We start from the raw sequence: 10,231 nt of genomic DNA on the forward strand, positions 1-10,231 counted from the left end.
AAATCACTGGGCATGGTGGCACATGCCTGTAGTTAGTCTCAGCTTCTTGAGAGGCTGAGGCAAGAAAATCGCTTGAACCCAGGATGCAGAGATTGCAGTGAGCCAAGATAGTACCACTGCACTCCAGCCTGGGTGATAGAGCAAGACTTTGTCTCAAAACAAACAAACAAACAAAAACAAAAAAAACACTCAAATCATGGGATTGAGTGTTCAATCATTCAATCAATTTTTATTGAATGCCTACTACATGCTAGGTACTTAGGGATATAACAGGAAATAAGACATACGTGATTCTACCTTAATGAAACTTAGAAGAAGGAATATACTTATGGTATAGTGAAAGAAACATATTTATTATAAATCAAACATAAAAAGCATAAAAAGTGTTGAAGAGTGCTCTAAAAGAACAGAGGTTTCTGTGAATCATCTGATTTATTTATTTATTTATTTATTTATTTATTTATTTATTTATTTTGAGACAGAGTTTTGCTCTGTCACCCAGGCTGGAGTGCAGTGGCGTGATCTCAGCTCACTGCAACCTCCGCCTCCCAGGTTCAAGCGATTCTCCTGCCTCAGCCTCCCAAGTAGCTGGGATTACAGGCACCCGCCACCATGCCTGGCTTATTTTTGTATTTTTAGTAGACACGGGGTTTTACTATGTTGGCCAGGCTGGTCTTGAACTCCTGATGTCAGGTGATCTGCCTGCCTCAGCCTCCCAAAGTGCTGGGATTACAGGCGTGAGCCACTGCACCCAGCCCGGAATCATCTACTTTAGACTGAGGCATCTGAGACGCGCTCAAAGGACATTTCAGTGGAGAACCATGGGTGTGAAGGAGGGAGTCACACGGAGACTGGGAAGGGACGGACCTTTGTAGGACAGACGGCAACACGTGCAAAGCTTGTGCTGGGAGGTGAAGGGAGAACAACTCGCTGGAGGAAGCAAGGAAGGGGAGATTTAGTTAGAGCAGACAGCCAGGATCAGAGCATGCAGGGTCTGATAATTTATTTCCAAGTTATTCTGAAATCAAAGAGAAGCAGGCTTTTAAGCTAAGAATGTGGTACATCGGCTGGCATAGAATAAGAGTTCAAAAAAAGTGTAAGCTCCCTTCCCTATCCTGAAACAACCAAAGTAAATAAAAATGGCCCCTCTGTTTTGAATTATTTATTTATTTTTGCTTTCAAACTGTTTTCTTAAAAACAAAAAAAAACTATAGAGTAGTGAGTGGGGGCGGGGGGGGTAAGGGGTGGAATACTCAAAACATGTTCAAAATCAAACGAGCCAGAAACTCCTAGCTGGAAATTTTCTCTCTAGATCTCTGCAGGAATCAGTGGAACCATGAGAGACAGAGTCGAAAGCAGCAGAGCCTGGAATTATTTCTCTAAGCAAGACCCAGACGCCAGGCAGGTAGTGAAATTGCTCCTGCCCCACCTCCATCCTTGCTGCCTATCTGAGAACAGAGTCTGCCAACCCCTCCTGACGAGAGACTGACCCCTCATGGCCACTGCAGGCTGGAAGCCATAAGCTTAAACCACTTCGATACCATGAAAGCAAAATGTATGGTTGGCAAAAAGCAAAAAAAAAAAAACAAAAAAAAACTGGTTACTGGCGAGTGCAGAACCACAGTCTGGGTGGATGACAAATTATCCAGCATGAATCTTGGTGTGACTTAGGCCCTTCTTAGTCCTCTAAAATTCATCACATTTTGTTTATTCGTTCACTACCCACTTACAGTAGATGCCAAGAAATATATATAACAAGATTATAGATATAAATTTTAAATTAGGACTAAAGAAAGATAATCTAGAATAAGAGGTAAAAGCAGAACAGAGCAGGATGGAAGGCAGAATAAAGATATACAGGCCAGAAGGCCAGTTACTAAACTGGATTTGAGAACATGGCGCTGAGTTCCCTGGTGGCCAAGTCAAAAAGGGCAGTTGGAGATGTTCTCATGGTCCACAAAAAGAAACACATTTAACTTTGCAGAACAAGCACTGTCCTGCCGTGTGACCTCAGATAAGTGATTTAACCTACTTAGACTCAGCTGCCTCATTGCCAAAAAGTTAGTGAAAACTATTGAATGTTTAGGTAAAAAGTTGTAATAAAAAACAAGAATGGGAAAGGATTCCCTATTTAAAATGGTGTTGGGAAAACTGGCTAGCCATATGCAGAAAACTGAAACTGGGCCCCTTCCTTACACCTGATACAAAAATTAACTCAAGATTGATTAAAGTCTTAAATGTTAGACCTAAAACCATAAAAACCCAAGAAGAAAACCTAGGCAATACCATTCAGGACATAGGCATGGGCAAAGGCTTCATGACTGAAACACCAAAAGCAATGGCAACAAAAGCCAAAATTGACAAATGGGATCTAATTAAACTAAAGAGCTTCTGCACAGCAAAACAAACTATCATCAGAGTGAACAGGCAACTTACAGAATGGGAGAAAAGTTTTGCAATCTATCCATCGGGCTAATATCCAGAATCCACAAGGAACTTAAACATATTTACAAGAAAAAAACAACCCCATCCAAAAGTGGCCGGAGGATATGAACAGACACTTCTCAAAAGAAGGCATTTATGTGGCCAACAAACATGTGAAGAAAAGCTCATCATCACTGGTCATTAGAGAAATGCAAATCATTGTCAGAGTGCTCAGAGAGGGCATGTTCCCTGGGTCTTGGTGGATTTAGAGGTCAAGGGACCATTTCTGGAAGCTCACAGTGTGCCAGGGCAGCTTATATCAGAGCTCCACTCTTTTTCTTTTTTTTTTTTTTAAGACAGAGTCTCACTGTTGCCCAGGCTGGAGTGCAGTGGCACCATTTCGGCTCACTGCAACCTCCACCTCCCGGGGCCAAGAGATTCTCCTGCCTCAGTCTCCTGAGTAGCTGGGACTACAGGCATGCACCACCACCACACCTGGCTAATTTTTGTATTTTTAGTAGAGACGGGGTTTCACCATGTTAGCAAGGCTGGTCTCGAACTCCTGACCTCAGGTGATCCACCTGCCTTGGCCTCTGAAAGTGCTGAGATTACAGGCATGAGCCACTGCACTTGGCCAGATATCTGCTCTGGAAGACTCCCCAGGCTGGAGGGCACTGCCACAAGCAGACAGTATGGCGAGGGTCCCTATGGCCACCTGGCAGACAAGGTGGATTCTGGAGGGAGGTGGCCTGGGAGCAGGCTGAGGATGGGGTGAGGGTATTTGAGCAGCAGAGATGGATAGATTGCACCAGTCTGCGTGACCGGGCATAACTGGAGGGACAGTACATGACTGTTGTGTGAGAGGATGAGGGAGGGGTGAGAGGGGCTGACTACCCCCAGGACTTGAGGTGCAGTGAGACTCCTTAGTTTTATCCAGACTCATGGGAGCCATGGAGGTTTGAGGCAGAGGCGTGGGCTGCTGGGAGAGTGAGGACTCACCATCCAGAGAGGAAGGTGAGGCTTTCAACTCTAAATGCCATTTTATTTTCGTGTGTGTTTCTTTTTTTTTGAGACGGAGTTTCACTCTTATTGCCCAGGCTGGAGTGTGATAGCATGAGCTCGGCTCACTGCAACCTCTGCCTCCCGGGTTCAAGCGACTCTACTGCCTCACCCTCCCAAGTAGCTGGGATTACAGGCATGCGCCACCATGCGTGGCTAATTTTATATTTTTAGTAGAAACAGGGTTTCTCCGTGTTGGTCAGGCTGGTCTGGAACTCCTGACTTCAGGTGATCCACCCGCCTTGGCCTCCCAAAGTGCTGGGATTACAGGCATGAGCCACTGTGCCCGGCCCCAGATGTGTTTTACATTTTCTTCCTATTTGATTCATCTTTGTCGTGCAACATAAATATGCTACTTTTCCACTGATAAAAAGACAAAATGGAATTTAAAATTGGCCTGGACTTCTCAAAAAAGTCAGTGTGATGAAAACATGTTCTAGATAAAACAGAAATGAGACTGGGCATGGTGGCTCATGCCTGGAATCCCAGCGCCTTGGGAGGCCAAGGAAGGAGAATCACTTGAGGCCAGGAGTTTGTGACCAGCCTGGGCAACATAGTGAGACCGCAGATCTACTAAAAATTTAAAAATTAGCTGGGCATGGTGGTGCATGCCCATATGTCGGGAGGCTGAGGCAGGAGGATCGCTTGAGCCCAGGATCTGGAGGCTGAGGCAGGAGGATCGCTTGAGCCCAGGATTTGGAGTCTGCAGTGAGCTATGATTGTGCCACTGCACTCCAGTGTGGGTGACAGAGTGAGACCCTGTCTCTATTTAAAAAAAGAGAGACAAGATGATCAGGATGAGCGCAGTGGCTCACGCCTATAATCCCAGCACTTTGGGAGGCCAAAGCAGGTGGATCACATGAGGTCAGGAGTTTGAGACCGGCCCAGCCTAGATGGTGAAACCCCGTTTCTACTAGAAATACAAAAATCAGCTGGGTGTGGTGGGGCACGCCTGTGATCCCAGCTACTCGGGAGACTGAGGCTGGACAATTGCTTGAACCTGGGAGGCAGAAGTTGCTGTGAGCAAGATTACACCACTGTGCTCCAGCCTGGGCAACAGGAATGAGACTCTGTCTCAAAAAAAAAAAAAAAAAAAGGGATGATCAAACACAATGCATCAACCTCCCAGAGCCGTATAAACCCTAAACCTAAACCAGGAAGCAGGCAAACCTGTGTGTGAGTTTCCACTCTATTGCTGGTACCACTCAGTTCTGGCAACCCGGAAGGCCACCTTCCCCTGTTGTTACTGTGTAAGGAGGAAGGAGCACTGGTTTGCAAGTCAGAAGCCTGGGTTGAAGCCTCTGCTTGAGTTCCTGCTGGCTGTGGGAATGTGGGGTTACCTTTCCCGGCTGGCCTCGTTTCCTACATGTCCAATGCAGGGGTTCCAGTCACATGCATTGGGCACCATTACATGTCCAAGCTGTGCCAGGATCTAGAAAAATGGCTGGGCTCAGGCCAAGGGGCCTTCCTATCTGGCAGTGAAAATAAGAGGAGATACCAAGGGCCCTGAGCCTGAGTCTGGAGGAAAAGTCATGAGCACAGGGCAGTGCCAGGGCCTGGGAGCTGCCACAGAGGAGCCCACCTTGGTGACAGACACCTGTAGGCTCATATGATGCCGAGTGCCCAATACAGGGAACTGGACAAAGGTTTCATGCACGACTCTTTTCCCTCCTTGGCTACCTTGAGGACCTTGATTATAATAGTTAGCCTTTTTTTTTTCTTTCTTTTTTTGAGACTCTTGCTCTGTCGCCCAGGTTGGAATGCAGTGGCAAAATCTTGGCTCACTGCAATCTTTGCCTCTCAGGTTCAAGTGACTCTCCTTCCTCAGCCTCCCTAGTAGCTGGGATTACAGGCGTGCACCACTATGCTCGGCTAATTTTTGTATTTTTACTACAGATGGGGTTTCACCATGTTGGCCAGGCTGATCTTGAACTGCTGACCTCAGGTGATCTGCCCGCCTGGGCCTCCCAAAATCTTGGGATTACAGGTGTGAGCCACTGAGCCCAGCCGGATTATAATAGCCTTTTCATGCACCAGGGGCTTTATACTCATTATCTCATTTCATTCATATGAGTTGAAGTCAGCTTATCCCCCATTTCACAGATGAGGAAACCAAGGCCCAGAGAGGTTAGGAATTTGTCCAAGGTCACACAGCCAGGAAGTAGGACTCAAACCCAGACAGCCAGGCTGTAACACCTATGCTCTTCTCAGGCTCATGCCCTTCCCAGGGGTCTGGGAAGCCCTGACCTGCAGCCTGTCACCTTTGTTTACCCCCCAGCCTCCAGGATATTATGTGTGCACCGGCGTGGGATCCTGGAACTGGCAGGAATTGTGGGTTGTGTTGGTCCCTGAACCCCCATCGCCTATGTGAAATATGGTTGCTTTTGTGGCTTGGGAGGCCATGGCCAGCCCCGCGATGCCATTGACTGGTGAGTGCATGCCTGGGACCAGGCTACAAAATCCCTCACACTCTGGGGTAGTCAAGGCTTATGAGGAAGTACCCAAAACTGAAGCTGGGGTTTGGTCCAGGGAGATCCCAGTGTGCAGTACTACTTTGCAGGCAGGCAGAGGCCTCTTGGATAACATGGCCAGTGAAGCCAGATCTTGGTACTAGCTGCGCCTTACCCTGGCCATGGGCTGAAAACGTTGCCTTAAAAAATTGGCCAGGAGCGGTGGCTCACTCCTGTAATCCCAGCACTTTGGGAGGCCGAGGCGGGCAAATCACTTGAGGTTAGGAGTTCAAGACCAGCCTGGCCAATATGGTGAAACCCCATCTCTACTAAAAATGCAAAAATTAGCTGTGTGTGGTGGCAGGCGTCTGTAATCTCAGCTACTCGGGAGACTGAGGCAGGAGAATTGCTTGAACCCGGGAGGCAGAGTTTGCAGTGAATTGAGATTGTACCGCTGTATTCCAACCTGGACAACAGTGCCAAACCCTGTCTCAAAAGAAAAAAATAATAATAATATAAAGTGACCAGGTGTGTTGACTCATGCCTGTAATCCCACCACTTTGGGTCGAGGCAGGAGGATCACTGGAGCCCAGGAGTTTGAAACAAGCCTAGGCAACAGAGTGAGACCCTGTCTCTATATTAAACACACACACACGCGCATGCATGCACACACACACACACATACAAAGGCAGCCAGACTATGCACTAGGAACTGCCCTGGGAATCCCTTTGTGTTCTCACAACAATCCCATTTCACATGAAAAACCTAGGCACAGAAATATTCAGTAACGTGTCCAGGTGCGGTGGCTCACGCCTGTAATCCCAGTACTTTGGGAGGCTGAGGCAGGCAGATCACGAGGTCAGGAGTTCGAGACCATCCTGGCCAACATGGTGAAACCCCGTCTCTACTAAAAATACAAAAATTAGCTGTGTGTGGTGGCAGGTGCCTGTAATTCCAGCTACTCAGGAAGCTGAGGCAGGAGAATTGCTTGAACCCGGGAGGCAGAGGTTGCAATGAGCCGAGATCACACCACTGCACTCCAACCTGGGTGACAGAGCAAAACTCCGTCTGAAAAAAAAAAAAAGAAATATTAAGTAACTTGTCTGAGGCCACATAGTTACCAAGACGTGGGAGCTGGGACTTGAACCCAGGCAGTCTGGCTGGATTCAGGCCTGCAGCCTCTGCGCTCCTGCTACTTACTGTGTGAGAAGCGTCTGTTCTGTGGAAGGTTGTGGGCTGAGATCTTTCCATGACTTCCACTCATTTACCCCCAAGGCTGTTCTTAAAGACGGGCATGACAGTTATGCCCATTTTACAGATGGGGCCCTGAGGCTCACAAGGGCACGCCACTCACCCATTTCCACAAAGCTATAGTCAGTTAGCAGAGGGCAGAATTCGGCCGCCTCTCCCCTAGCTTGAAGGCTGTGATTGACACAGAGGTTTTTTTGTTGTCGTTGCTGTTGTTTGTTCCTTTTTCTTTTTTTTGAGACAGGGTCTTGCTCTGTCATCCCGGCTGGAGTGCAGTGGTGCGATGTCAGCTCACTGCAAACTCTGCCTCCAAGATGCAAATGATTCTCGTGCCTCAGCCTCCCAAGTAGCTGGAATTACAGGTGTGCACTACCACGCCCAGCTGTTTTTTGTAGAGATGGGGTTAGTAGAGATTTGTTTAATAGAGACGGGGTTTCACCATGGTCTCTACTAAACCCTGTCTCTACTAAAAATACAAAAATTACCCAGGCGTGGTGGCACATGCCTGTAGTCCCAGCTACTCAAGAGGCTGAGGCAGGAGAATCACTTGAACCTGGGAGGTGGAGGTTGCAGTGACCCAAAATCATGCACTCTAGCCTGGGGTCTCGCTTTTGCCCAGGTTAGAGTGCAGTGGCACAATCACAGTGGCTCACTGCAGCCTCAAACTCCTGGGCTGAAGGGAATCCTCCCACCTCAGCCTCCCAAGTAGCTAGGACTATAGGCATGTGCCATCATGGCGAGTTAATTTTTTGTGTGTTTTTATTGTCTCGAGACAGAGTCTTGCTCTGTTGCTCAGGCTGGACTGCAATGGCGTGATCTTGGCTCACCGCAACCTCCACCTCCTGGGTTCAAGCAATTCTCCTACTTCAGCCTCCCGAGTAGCTGGGATTACAGGTGCGTGCCATCATGCCTGGCTAATCTTGTATTTTTAGTAGAGACAGGGTTTCGCCATGTTGGTCAGGCTGCTCTCGAACTCCTGACCTCGTGATCCACCTGCCTCGGCCTTCAAAGTGTTGGGATTACAGGCATGAGCCACTGAGCCTGGCCTGGTGAGCTAATTTTTAAATTTGTTATAGAGACAAGAGTCTCTCTTATGTTGCCCAGGCTGGTCTCGACCCCCTGGCCTCAAGTGATCCTCCCACCTCAGCCTCCCAAAGTGCTGGGATTACAGATGGGTGTCACCGCACCTGGCCTCTGAGGAGGATTTCATTATAAACCTGCCCTGAAGGGAGGGAATCCAATTTTACGAGCGGGTGTAGCCTGGTGAGGCCTGGATGACCTCTGGAGGCAGGGGCTTGTGCCTGGGCTGAGGCCTAAGGGACAATGGGCAGACATGAAGTTGCCCCAGGCAGAGGGTACAGTGTGGGCAAAGTCAGGAAGTGGCAGGGCTTGGATCACTCCAGGAAGAGAGAGGAGTCATGTGTCACAGGAGCTCGAGACCCAGAGAGGGAGGCAGGCAGGCAGGGACCAAGCTTGGGCACAGCCAGGAAGGCAGGACAGGGCATGGTGGGGCCAATGGAATCATTACCCAAGACGGGGATTTTCAGGGAAACAGCTTAGATAAGGCCAGGTGTACAGTAGCTCCCACCTGTAATCCCAGCATTTGGGGAGGCTGAGGTAGGAGGACTGCTTGAGCCTGGGAGTTCGAGACCAGCCTAGGCAATATAGTGAGACCCCATATCCACAAAAAATTTAAAAAAGGAGTTTGTGTTCCTGTAGTAGCAGACTTGGGAGGTTGAGGTGGCAGTATCACTTGAGCCCGGGAGTTCAAGGCTGCCGTGAGCTATGATTGTGCCTCTGCAGTCCAGCCTGGGCGACAGAGAAAGACCCTGTCTCTTAAAAAAAAAAAAAAAAAAAAAATCTTAGATAAGAGGATGCTGTGCCTCCCTGGGGGTCTTCAGTCACCCATGGTCCTGGCAAGAGAGGAGGGCCAGGAGAGAGCTTCACCCACCTGCTGTCCTGCCCATGTGACATCCGCAGGTGCTGCCATGGCCACGACTGTTGTTACACTCGAGCTGAGGAGGCCGGCTGCAGCCCCAAGACAGAGCGCTACTCCTGGCAGTGCGTCAATCAGAGCGTCCTGTGCGGTGAGTCCCCAGCACCACCATGCCACCCACCCCGAGTATCCCCTGGGCATCCTGGCATAGCCAGATGACTTCCGTGCCCCTGTTGCAATAACCACTGCTTCCAACTCTCTATAGACCACCCCTTGGGTATATCTAATGTAAGTGATATTTATTTTATTTATTTTTTGAGTCAGTTTCGCTCTGTCACCCAGGCTAGAGTGTGCTGATGTGATCTCGGCTCACTACAACCTCTGCCTCCTGGGTTCAAGCGATTCTCATGCCTCAGCCTCCCAAGTGGCTGGGACTACAGGCATGCACCATCACGCCCAGCTAATTTTTGTATTTTTTTCAGTAGAGGTGGGGTTTCACCAAGTTGGCTGGGCTGGTCTCAAACTCCCCACCTCAAGTGCTCTGCCCGCCTCGGGCTCCCAAAGTGCTGGGATTACAGGCATGAGCCGTGGTGTCTGGCCCTAATGTGAGTGATCTTTAACACTGAGCACTTGAAAAAGAAAACCCTGAAGAAACCTAATTCTTTGATGTCTGGACGACAAGGAAGAAGATAGAAATGGCATCAGATAATAAACAGTGTAAATGTTTATCAGAAAGAGGCTGGTGGTCGTGACAAGTAGGAGGATCGCTTGAGTCCACGAGTGCATCTCTACAAAAAAGTTAAAGGATTTTTTAACATTGGCCAGGCGTGGTGGCACACATCTGTGATCCCAGCTACTTGGGAGGCTGGGGCAGGAGGATTGCTTGAAGCCCAGGAGGTTGAGGCTGCAGTGAGCTGTGATCGAGCCACTGCACTCCAGCCTGGGTGACAGAGCAAAATCCAGCCTCAAAAAAAAAAAACCAAATAATAATATTTTACATAACCAACCACTTCTAAAGATTAAAAAAAAACCCTACGATTAAAAACCTCAGGTCCCTCAGGCAATCATACCAGATATTGAAACAAAGCAATAACATAAGGACTGCAGTATTCA

At 48.5% G+C, this 10,231-nt stretch overlaps 1 long non-coding RNA gene across 1 annotated transcript; it reads left to right on the forward strand.

Annotated features, from left to right (window-relative positions):
* The first annotated feature begins 392 nt into the window (after positions 1–392).
* On the forward strand, positions 393–10,113 carry LOC134729414 (uncharacterized). Its single transcript, XR_010110498.1, has 2 exons — positions 393–5,912; positions 9,163–10,113. It is a non-coding gene; the product is annotated as an uncharacterized LOC134729414 (long non-coding RNA).
* The last annotated feature ends 118 nt before the right edge of the window (positions 10,114–10,231 follow it).

The sequence above is a fragment of the Pan paniscus genome, chromosome 18 (assembly GCF_029289425.2).
Source record: "Pan paniscus chromosome 18, NHGRI_mPanPan1-v2.0_pri, whole genome shotgun sequence".
In the NCBI taxonomy this organism is placed as follows: domain Eukaryota; kingdom Metazoa; phylum Chordata; class Mammalia; order Primates; family Hominidae; genus Pan; species Pan paniscus.